The sequence below is a fragment of the Gymnogyps californianus genome, chromosome 1, assembly GCF_018139145.2.
Source record: "Gymnogyps californianus isolate 813 chromosome 1, ASM1813914v2, whole genome shotgun sequence".
Classification (NCBI taxonomy): Eukaryota; Metazoa; Chordata; class Aves; order Accipitriformes; family Cathartidae; genus Gymnogyps; species Gymnogyps californianus.
In genome coordinates, this window is record NC_059471.1 from 29834625 (window position 1) to 29846098 (window position 11474).

Genomic DNA, 11474 nt, shown 5'->3' on the forward strand with positions numbered 1-11474 from the left:
ATAGGGGCCAGAGTATTGACACAACTGTACAGTCCCAATATATTCAGGATTTTGTTGGAAGATAGAAGAACAGTTGAAAAAATCTGCTAAGCTTGGCTAATTACCATCAATTGGCTATGTTTCGGCAGACTATGCTGCAGATTTGTGTTTCGCAGACAAGCTTTATAGAGCTGGTGGTAGTGTGATAGAATAACAAACCAGAAATGAATGTTGCTGTTCAAGGGGAATATAGTTCACAAAATGTTGTCTCTGCAACTGCTTTACCTTATGAGCCAAAAACTAACAGTTTACCATAAGCCCTTGTTATACTGTGCCCTAATATTACTCAGTTTGTTCCAGCAAATCATCGGTAGAAGAGACGCATTGTTGATCCAAGGGCTGCACGCAGATTCCAGGCTGACAATATGAAGACAAGTTTCTAACTAATACAAATGATCCCTGGCACCAGCCTAGCAGACAAACTCAACACATGCACTTAGTCGGAGATTCACAAACCTGCCCATTGAACTCAGAGGCCAGATTTGTTCTCCACTATGTAATGTTGAACCATTTTGGCTGCATACGAGTCCTTGCACATAAGATCTGCAGAGCAAAACATCCTCCTTTGCTTTTTTGGTTTGCTACCACCCTGTTATCAGTGACTTCTAGACCTTTCAGCTGAGGGCAAGAATATTTCATCAGTAGAACAGGATCCTTTGCCTTGGCATTGCCAGTTTAATCAGGAAAAGGCCCGGCCAAGGCACCCAACAGGATCCGATATCGAATCCTGAAAGGTGCCTTCTTGGGCCCAGTGCTGGAGAGGAACCTCAGCCACTACTTTTTCCATGGGGATAAATCGCAAAACAGTGGTAGGAAAGACAAGCCCAAGGATTTTGTCTCAGGGGAAGAAGGTACTAAAGAGCATTTGTGGTAAAATAGTCTAGCAGAGCACTTTGTGTCTCTCCTGACCGCAGATGAAATGATGGGGCCAGATGTGTCTCATGGGCCACCGACTAGAGAAAACTGGTTGTGAACCTTCCTTGGATCAACATGAAAGAAGCCTAAGGTTATGGGGTACCAAAGCTGCCAATAGATGAGACTCTTTGATGTTTTTTATGAAAAAAAAATGGACAGAAACATTTTTAATTTCACATTAGCATGTTGTGTTGCGGGGGTTTTTTTTCCAACTGACTCCGTGATTGTTGATATTAATTAAAGTGAATGGTAGATTATTTTCTAAAGGCTATAATTTAAACCAGTAGCTGAATATAGACTTGAGTGTAACATTCTTCAGCTCAAACCACAAGGTATGCAAGCTGGGAATGAACTCTATTTTTTTCCTGTTGAAGGACAGATTAAATATTTTTTTATTAATTCTAATGCTAGCAAAGAAAGTAAGATCCCCATTTGTCCTCCGATTTCTCTGTACGCTTAATTGATGTATTCTACTAAGCTGTCAAGCTGCTTTTAAAACCCATTCTTTTTCATAGAAATATTATCCTCCTTTTATTAGTTTGAGTTGATAAATGGATCAAGAGTCTTTGAGGGTATTGTGTACTGTCAACGGAATACATCTTTCAGATGCATCCACTGCAATGGAGCTGAAAAAATATATATCATGAAACACTTAATAAAAAAGATACACAGATTTGTCTTTTACAAGATCATGAGACTTGAGTCTATCTCCAGGGAGGAGTTCCAACATGAGAAAGAAAATACATAGTTCAAAAGCCCATGTTTTCAATTTGCAGCCACATGGTTTAAATTATCCCTGTATTTATTAAGGGCGCTAAATGGGCAGCTCGACTTAGGGGAAAGGGTCATTCAAGTTGAGAATAGTCATGTTTAATCCCTCAGCTAGCTGCAGGTTAATTGTACTTTAAGATGCTGAATGTTCTTTATACAGTGTGTGTTAAAATACCACGAGACACAGCTGGAGTGTTTTTGCCGTTTATTGTTGTATATTTTTTTTAACTCCTATGTCTCTCCATTGTAAACAACAGTAGAAAATTGTTAAACACCTAGTCTGGAGGCACAGTGATCCTGTATGCCACACAAAACCTATCATATCGCCATCCCTTGCACTTCAGTTTCATACGTGTGTGCACTCTGTGTTCTGCGGTCATCTCCTGATTTCCCTGACACTCAGTGTTGTGGATTTTCATGTAATCAGAACCACAAAGAAGTAGTGTAAAAGATGTCTTTTCCACTTTATGCTGGGGCCTAGAGATAGTAGGCTTTTGGATATTGCATGTACCTGTCTGTGAACTTGCTAACTCAGCATTTCAGGAGGGAAAAAAGAAAATGAACCGAAATCCAAAAAGCAGAAGTTAAGGCAAACAAAAGAACATTTCCAAATGGACAGGCAACATGAATTTTAAAGGTTTTCCCCGAAGACATCCATTGATATGAAAACAAATAGCTATTGATTATCAAGGCAGTTTATCCAAACGTCACTGTTCTTTTATTTTGGTGGTTCATCCACAAACAAGCCCTGCTGGGAATTTAAAATACATTTGTTGTTCTATCTATCTGTTAGTTCACCCAGGCAATAGCCTGGATTTTGCCCATGAGATGCAAACAGATAGCTGCAAATATCCAAAAGGCCCACTGTGTTTAATGCAAACCTGAGACATGTTGCTTCTGTTCTTCAGTGGGGCTGAAGCGAAAGGCTGTGGAAACTGCGATGGCCTGGGCACTCACATCCAGCTTCAGTGTCTGAAAGTTTTCAAGGAGAAAAAAAACCCCAGAACTCAGAGGATTTCTGAGCATGGTCATGTCTAAAGTCACTTTTAAATTCAAATAAATATTTGTGGGAAAACTGCTTCCCCTATTCTCCTAGCACTCATAACTTAATTATAGTAGCCGCCAGGCATCTTTAACTTTCATGACCAGCAGATCACTCTGGGTCTCAGTGACCTTGGCAGTTGTAACAGGGTAATATTTTCGCAAGGATGAAATGTTCTTGAATACATTTCTCCAATGTACTGGTGTTCACAGGCATTTCTCAGCAGATCTGACCTGAAGTGCAAACATAATTCTTCAGTTTCACCTAGAGGTTTATTGACAAACTCCAGAAAACTCAAGCTCCCCTTTCCTTTTGCTGAAATTCACCCTCTGTGAGAAGGCAAAGCTGCTGGTATTCTTCCTTTGAGCCCTCCATCATCAGTGGGAGTCTGGACCAAAGGCCTGAGCCCTGGAGCCTTTGAAAATCATCCAGTGGCCACATATCTAAACAGGAAGAAGAACACGAAGGCAACGAAAAAGAGCAAGGGGCAAAACATGTAAGAACACAATCTTTTTTTTTCCCAAGATATTTCAGTGTAATGTTTCATGTAAAATTGCGCCTAAAGTTCATTGCAGACATTTGTCAACAGAATTCAATGAAGAAACCCAGGCAGGTGGGAATTAGTGGTTTAAAAATGCCACTCTTTCACTAGCGCTTAAAGCAATAGTTGCGAAATGCAGGAATTAAATCAGCAGCTTGAGAAAGATGTCATCAAAATCTCTGCATTCTTTTGTTGGTGAATAAGCTCCTACTCCACACTCAGGCAATGTCACTTTTGCCCAGTTCCTCTCAAAACATCACGTCCTGTTTTATCAGACTAAAGAAATCTCATGTTAGAAGAGCTTGAGCTCATGATCTAGAGCTCATTTTTCCACTTTGAGTCATGAAAATGCAAATGCAAATCCTTACATTTAAATCATATTGATCTGAGTTGTCTATGAAATTTTCAGGGAGCTTAAGAAGGCCAGCTATTCTCATTCTGATTACATTTGTCTCATTTACAGAGACGTTGTACAGCTTACTTTTCCAAATGCCATATTTTGGCTAACTTTGGATAGCTTTCCTCTGCTGAAAACTATCACGTTACTCCTTGAGGAATTGTGGTAGTATCATATAGCAAGCATATCAAGATGCAGGCCTTGGAAAAAAAGATAAGGACTTGCATTCTTGCATGGTGAAAGTTATTTTCATGGAGAAGGAAAGAAAAAACCCAAAATACTGGAAAGCTAACAGAGCCAAGAAATAGGTCTTCTCAGAAAATGTTTCAGCTGATTTTTCAAACCTCTGAGTTTGAACAGATCAAATACTGCCACATACATTCTCCTAATCTGTGGACTCTTATGAAATGGAATGAGAACCCCAAATCAGTTTAGCCTTTATATCTAAATCAAAGGCAGACTGATCAACAAAACACAGAAGGTCTCAACTAGCTGAAGTGGTTGTAATGTGCTTAATGGGCTTCAGAGACTTTGCACCTAAACCACAAATTCAGTCTGGTTCAGTTTCATAAAGTATGGAAAACTTCACCACTGAAGGATTCATTAGCTAATACCAGCTGATACAGAACAAAGACAGGCTTGACCTGCTGGTTTTTGCCTTATACACTAAAGACTTCTGCCCACAGTGCTGCTTTTCTTGAGAAAAGATAGACAATTTTTATTTCACCAAGAGGAAATAAATCCACTGAACCTGACTTTGAGTGTCTGGTGTAAATATTTCCAGGAGTGTTTTTATTCAAACTGTGTCCCAACACATCCATCTTGTTCAAAAGGGTTATCTTGCTGCTATGACTAGACAACCACCATAAAAACCATTATCAGGTAGCAGCAGTCCAGAAAAACTTTAATGCTCTGGGTGAGTTTGCTAGGTAGCTTTATGAATCTGAAACTAGGAGATTTCACTAAGGGCAAGATCTGGAGTGCTAACGGTACACTCTGCAACAGCCATCTACTCTGAAAGCTTCAGGTGCCTCTGATAGGAGATAAATGTTTACCTCTTCAAACCAGGAGACTTGTCACCATGCTCAGAGCTTGCCATTAAATTCCTTGAGTCACATCTCATAAAGATTTCAGCTGGTATGAATCTTCCCCCAGGTTCCAAGGTAATTATAACCCCATATTTAGTGTGTCAATTAAAAGCCGAAGTCATTAGTTTAACATACATGCTGTGTTACTCGCTGAAGTATGTAGGTATCCCAAATGCCATGTAAGCTTGTATTTAAGATAGAATAGATTATCTTGACTTCCCTGCCCAAGCCTGGAGATGAGGTCAAACTGGCCCCATCACAGTCTTGTAAAGGTATAGATCCTCTGGGTGATAAGAAAGCAGTCACATTTACAAGAATAAGACTAATATTTTCAGTGTAGGAAGAATCTTCTATGCCTTTTCCTTTCTCTTCAGGTGGTTTCTGTGTGATTGACAACAGTGCATCTCATTCTATCATGCTGGATTGCAGCATTTTTGAGCAAAATAGGTAAATATACAAGGTGCCAAATTTCAACATTTTGAGGGCTGCACAGTCTAGTGTCTGCGATGGTCATGAGAATAGGGGATGAGCAGGAGGAATGAAAGAGGTATCCCAAGTACAGAGGTACCCATCTGTCGTGGTTGACCCCAGCCAGCAACTAAGCACCACGCAGCCGCTTCCCCCTCCCCCTCCCAGTGGGGTGGGGAGGAGGAAAGGAAAAAAAAGTAAAACTCGTGGGTTGAGATAAGAACAGTTTAATAACTAAAGTAAAAATAAAAATACACTACTAACTAAAAATAATAATAATTGTAATGAAAAAGAATACAACAACAACAAAAAAAGAAATAAAAAAAGAAACCAGTGGTGCACAATGCAATTGCTCACCACCCACTGACCAATGCCAGAGCAGCGATCCGCCCCTCCTGGCCAACTCCCCCCCAGTTTATATACTGGGCATGACGTTCCATGGTATGGAATACCCCTTTGGCTAGTTCAGGTCATCTGCCCCAGCTATGCTCCCTCCCAGCTTCTTGCACACCTGCTTGCTGGCAGAGCATGGGAAACTAAAAAGTCCTTGGCTTAAGATAAGCGCTACTTAGCAATAACTAAAACATCGGTGTGTTATCAACAGTATTCTCACACTAAATCCAAAACACAGCACTGTACCAGCTACTAAGAAGAGAGTTAACTCTGTCCCAGCCGAAACCAGGACACCAACACAGACCCAGTGCAACCAAGAACAGATCATTTATTTTCCTGCCAGCAGCTACGTTAGGGATGGATTTGCCAATTTTAAAAGACTCCAAGCAGCAGTGTGTTTGCTGTCTTGTCCAATATTTAAGTCCCATGCTTGGTTACCTTCACTACGGAGAGAACATAGAAAGTATGCTAAAGGGATATTACAGATTTAAGAAATCATGGTTAATAACGTTGTTCCTTTGCTATACTGGATCTTATGTTAAAATTCATCCTTTGTTCATTTTGTTTCTCTCTGTGTTTCTGTAGGTTTAAACAACACAACCATCAGTTTAACCACTGACTTGGAATAATTTAGATTGGATCGCTGAAGGTCATCTAGCCCAACCTGCTCAAAACAGGTCCAACTGGATCAGGTTGCTTAGTGCAGTTGGGCTTTGAACACCTCCAAGAACAGAGATGCCACAACCTCTCAGGGCAACCTGTGCCAATATTTTACCACCTTTCTGAGAAAAATCTTTCCTGATGTCCATCAGAACTTCCTTCATTGCAACTTCTGTCTGCTGCCTCTTATCCTATCAATGTGCACCTCTGTGAGGAGTATAACACTGTCTTCTCTGTCTCCTCCCATTAGCTAATGAGTAGCTGGTCCAACAGCACATCTCATCTAGTTGGCTTGTGGATCCCCAGTGTCAGGAAACAGTCCTTGCCACTCTCCAGAAACTTGGTGGATTGCCTGTGCCCTGCCGTGTTACTCAATGACGTCATTAAAGTCACCCAGGAGAGTCAGGGGCTGCAACCAGCTTCTTCTGGCTCTCTGCCAGCTTCTCACAGACCGCTAAAACAAAAATGAAAAAGCCCAGTGAAACAGAAAGCTCAGTTGATGGGTCTTATGATCTGTGACCAAGAAGCTTGGGTTTTGTGGTTTGACTTTTTTTCCTCTCCCCCCCCGCCCCCGCCAATTGGAACATTTTAACTACAGCATTTTGGGGAACGTATTGTTCTGTAGTCCTTTGGTTCATCTAGAGATAACAAAATGACAATGAGTGTATAGCAAGACTTCAGAAGTCCCTCATTCTCACAGTTATACTAGAAATTAATAATAATGCTTCAAATAACTCCTCAGGTAATAAATTTACATCTCCATAGCATAAGCTAAGAGTTTAATTTTAGCAAATTGTTCATATCCCTCTTTGTTACAGCTAATAAAATTCCTGTCCCACAACCCAGCATTTCAGACGGGCACAGATAAATACAAATAAGAAGTATTTATCAGTCTTTCTGCCTTTTTGTATTAGCATTCATGATTTTATCATATGTATCTAGCAGTCAACTTTTACCTGGCAGAGAACTGTTTGGGCTTTTAACAGGCTTAAAAAAATACCTTATCAGTTTTTAACTCCATTGAGATCAGACCTTTTTTTTGTTCTTAGTATATTCTTTAATGTTTTATTGTTTCTCTGTTTAACTAAGGAATTTGTTGTTGTTGTTGTTCTGCGTAACCTTTTTTGGTTGATGGAATCATGGGCTTTGGAACAACTAGCACAATATTCTCGAACAATTCCTGATTTTTCTCAGCACCTTCCCACTTAAAATGCATATGCTCAGTCAGTTATGCCAGCAAATGCTTTAAGCTTTGGAAAACTGTCCCTATTAAAGTTCCAAATGTGCAGATTTTTGGTCAATGCCCTATTATTTCATTTGTATAAAGTAAATTTAAATTGACTGTGATCTCTGGTACCTCAGCAACTGCGCTTTTTTGGGTCTGTAACTAGCACTTTCTTGTTCAGCAGACTTAAGTCCACTATCAAGTTACCTTGTACTGGATACGGGACTTCCTGTTTTGAGAAGACAACATTATTATTTATAGAAACGCTAAGGAAATTTATTATTGGCCACAGGAGATCGGCAACAAATGGCCCTCTGGTTGAAGTCATCCATGTTAAGTTTCTTGGTTGCCTTTCGACTCTTGTTGTTATTTCCCACGTCCCCTACAAATTATTAACAGATGCTTAAGGAACAGCTCCTTTTATCTCCTAGAAATTGTTGCTGGGCTATAAAAGGCCCTTACCTGTAACCTGTCTTTTGCTTCAAATAACTATGAAAACTGGGCTTTCAGATTTAAGCAACCTTAAAGACGTATCTGCAGGGTATGAAGAACTGGAGTACAGAGACAGGCACATTAGTAGAGACCTCTGGACACAGCATAACACCCACTTCTTTAACAGGATGAGGTCCAGATGCAACTTATCTCAGTAACCCGGACACTGCACAGGAGATGGTAAGCGTCAACACTGTGAACTTATTAGTTTGGGCCCAGTCAAACATAGCTAAATTGCATCTGGGCACTCCCCTTTTCCCCCCCAGCACACATCCAGCCAGCTCAGGTGTCTCTGCACCCACCATCACCCAACTTTCCCCACGCCACAAGCTTCAGGGTTAATGTGGAAGAGTGAGCTCAAATATCTCTGCATCTGCCAGTGTGGTCAAGACCAAAATCTTCCCCCAGCCTTCTGTTTTTCTCCTTCCATCCTTCATCCGAAGCCTTGGCTTTCTGGAGTAGAGGCACGGCACGGCCAAAGACTGAATCAGGAGGGAGAAAAGCTGACAGCACTGACTGTCTCGTCTTCATTCTTCTTTTTACCTTCCAGTATAGGCACTGTTTTAAATTATACAAAAATAGCCTGTAAAGCTCTCATCAATCTCACTTGTTCAAATGCAGCTTTTCCACATTAATCATTTACAGTGACACGAGTAAACAATGCCACATGTGGCTGCAGTGATGGTGCTCTTCCATTATTCATTCATCCCAAGGTGCACTGGTTTTGCATTAAGTCTTACTCCCTCGTTTCTCTCTTTAAAAAATTATGTGAAAAAGAAACTGTACAACCACCTTTTCCTTTAAGAGTCAAAGACAGGAATATTCAGGGAGCAGTGGATCGCAGACTGCCCCTGCCAGGGAAAGGAAAGTGTCACGTTTCAGCCTCCCTGCACTCATCCTTGCTTTCTCTTTCTGCTCATAAAGATACCAGAACTAGCTCTAGACACTCCTGCTCAAACATTGGAAACAAGGCAGCTTCATTAGCACAGTGTGCCACAAAATCTAACTTAACCTGCCTCTGAGCAGTCGTATAGCTATATTTCTCGCTAGTTCTCAAACCAGCTTGTTGTCTGCATCCAAAGTCTTTTTTTTTCACCCAGTGTAACTTTTGGGGGTAAAAGAGGGGAGCATCCAGTAGTTTTTCAAGAAAACTTACTTCCCACCTTACACTTAGTGAGTTACACTAAAAAGTCCTGGGCAGGTTTTAACTGTCTGTTCATGGCATTGTGCTGTGCCATTTAGATACACTTTATACTATTTTTTTATTTTCAAAACATATTTCAGAGTAGAAAGAACTTCAAAAGTGGGAGGCTGAATTTCAAACCCACAAGCGTTCGGATCTTGGGGTGTAGTTTGGACTCCATCCCCACAAAAACCAGCATAAAAACACTCCCCATTGCTGCCAGCTCTCCTGATTTATCCAGCGTTTCACAAATGTAAAGCTGGTATTCGAGTCCCAGCTTGGAACGAAGAGACCGAACACAAACCTCAACTTTCATTCCTGCAGGAGAAGTTTCCATCCCTCCTGTTTGCAGAGGAAAGTCTGAAAACATGACCTGACTGCACTCGAGCAGGCTGATGGGGAGGGAGGGGGAGCTGACTCATGATTTTTGCTAACCGGGGATTGCAGTGCTGGGACACTGGCCAGGCAGGAGCAGAATTTGAGACTTTGGAGCCTCATTCATTATTACGACTGTGCTGTTGCTCTGGAAGATGCCACTCGTCACTGGAATGGAGGCCAAAGCAAAATATTTGGTTTTGAAGAGAGGTATCAGTCAGGTGTCCTCCCTCCTCTTAAACAAACTTACCTGGGAGAAGGCTGTGTTCAGTACAACGCATACAGGAGATCCCCCGTGCCTCGTTCCTCATGGTAAATGGCATTAAGCAATATTCCATCAACACATTTGCCCATGTGTCAGCGTCTTCAGAGGGATGCCTGGCTCCTTCTGCCCAGCCCATTCAGCAGGGTTCCCCTCCTAAGGCATGGACGTTGACTGTGGCAGCCTCAGTGCCATCAGTGCTCACAAAGTTCCTCCATCAATGGCCCCTAGCAAAATAACCCAAACGGACCCATACATCCGCGTTCGCTGCCTTTACACAGAGTTCAACCTCCTGACAAAGCTCATATTAAAAAAAAAGATGTCTGCCCTGGTTTTATAAGAACCTCCTAATTAAGGGCATAAAAGCATTAAAAATGTGATACTAAAGGGACAGTTAGATAGGTGTGATGGTATGTGGCACTGAAGTATACTGGAATAGCAGCAGACCCGCTCTACCCTCATGACTGGGGAGGAAAAAGGAGAGAGAGAGGGAAAGTGGTATGAGCTTTATTTCAGATCATGAAGAAAAGGAAAAAAAAAAAGTTGCCAACACAAAAGATGGGATTTCCAGTAGGATTCATTGCTGTCTCAACTCCACTCCTGCTCAAGCTGATAAGAATTTCATTGCCCATCTGAACATGCGCAGAATTAGGCCAATGGAGAACACCTCTAGAAGTCCCAACCATCAAGCATATTTCAACGGTTTACGTATTAAAACTAGCAGTAACATAATCTCAGATTAAGAAAAATCCTGACTAGCTGGAAAAAAACAAAACCTACATTTAAACTGCGTATTCTGTGATTGCAAGAGAGAGACATTAGCAGGAATGGGTAAGCAGCAAGAAACAGTGCAAGAGGACTAGCTGAGAGTAGACCATTTTGCTAGAGTTTCAGCTGAACAAAGCATGCGGGTCTACACTACTCCTTCAAAGCACTCAGCACCTGAGTACTGACTATGTGCTGGGTGCTGAGCTACTTGCTAAGGGACCGGGACTAGTTTTGATGAGGAGGGGTGCTGTACATGCCCAGGATCTGGATTTCTCTTCACAAATTCCATACAGCTAAGCAGCTATCTGGAAATCTGCTTAGGATGAGAAACAGAAGGAATTGAGGAAGGGTGGGAAGGAGAGAAGTAATGTGTATGTGTGTGTGTGTTGGGTTTTTTTTACAAGGGTGCATTATTTTTCTGGCATTTCATTTCTCGCTGTTGTCCTGACTTTTGGGTGTGGTGGGCTCTGAGCTTTGCCCTGTGTGCCTTTAGGAACAATATTCTCTGGGCAAAATTGTTTTTTCCATTTCATTGCAGCATTGTGGTTATGTATTTATTTCATAAGGAGAGTGGGTTATTTGGCAATTTAGGTTCATATTGTGGGTGTGGTCCCTGTAGATAGTTTTCTTCTGGATTAAATCTTTGCGAACTGTTATTTCTCTGGTAGTACACCAGTGAGCAGCATACCATTCTCCTGGGCAGGATTTTATTTTATCTCCCGTTTTGTCACCAAATCACCTATTTCATCTGGGTCACTGGCTACACTTTGTTGGGACAGTCCTGGGCCCTTCTCAGGACAAGTGACTTGGCTACCACCGTAACCCACCTGAAGCAGCAGCCCAGAGCCTTGCACA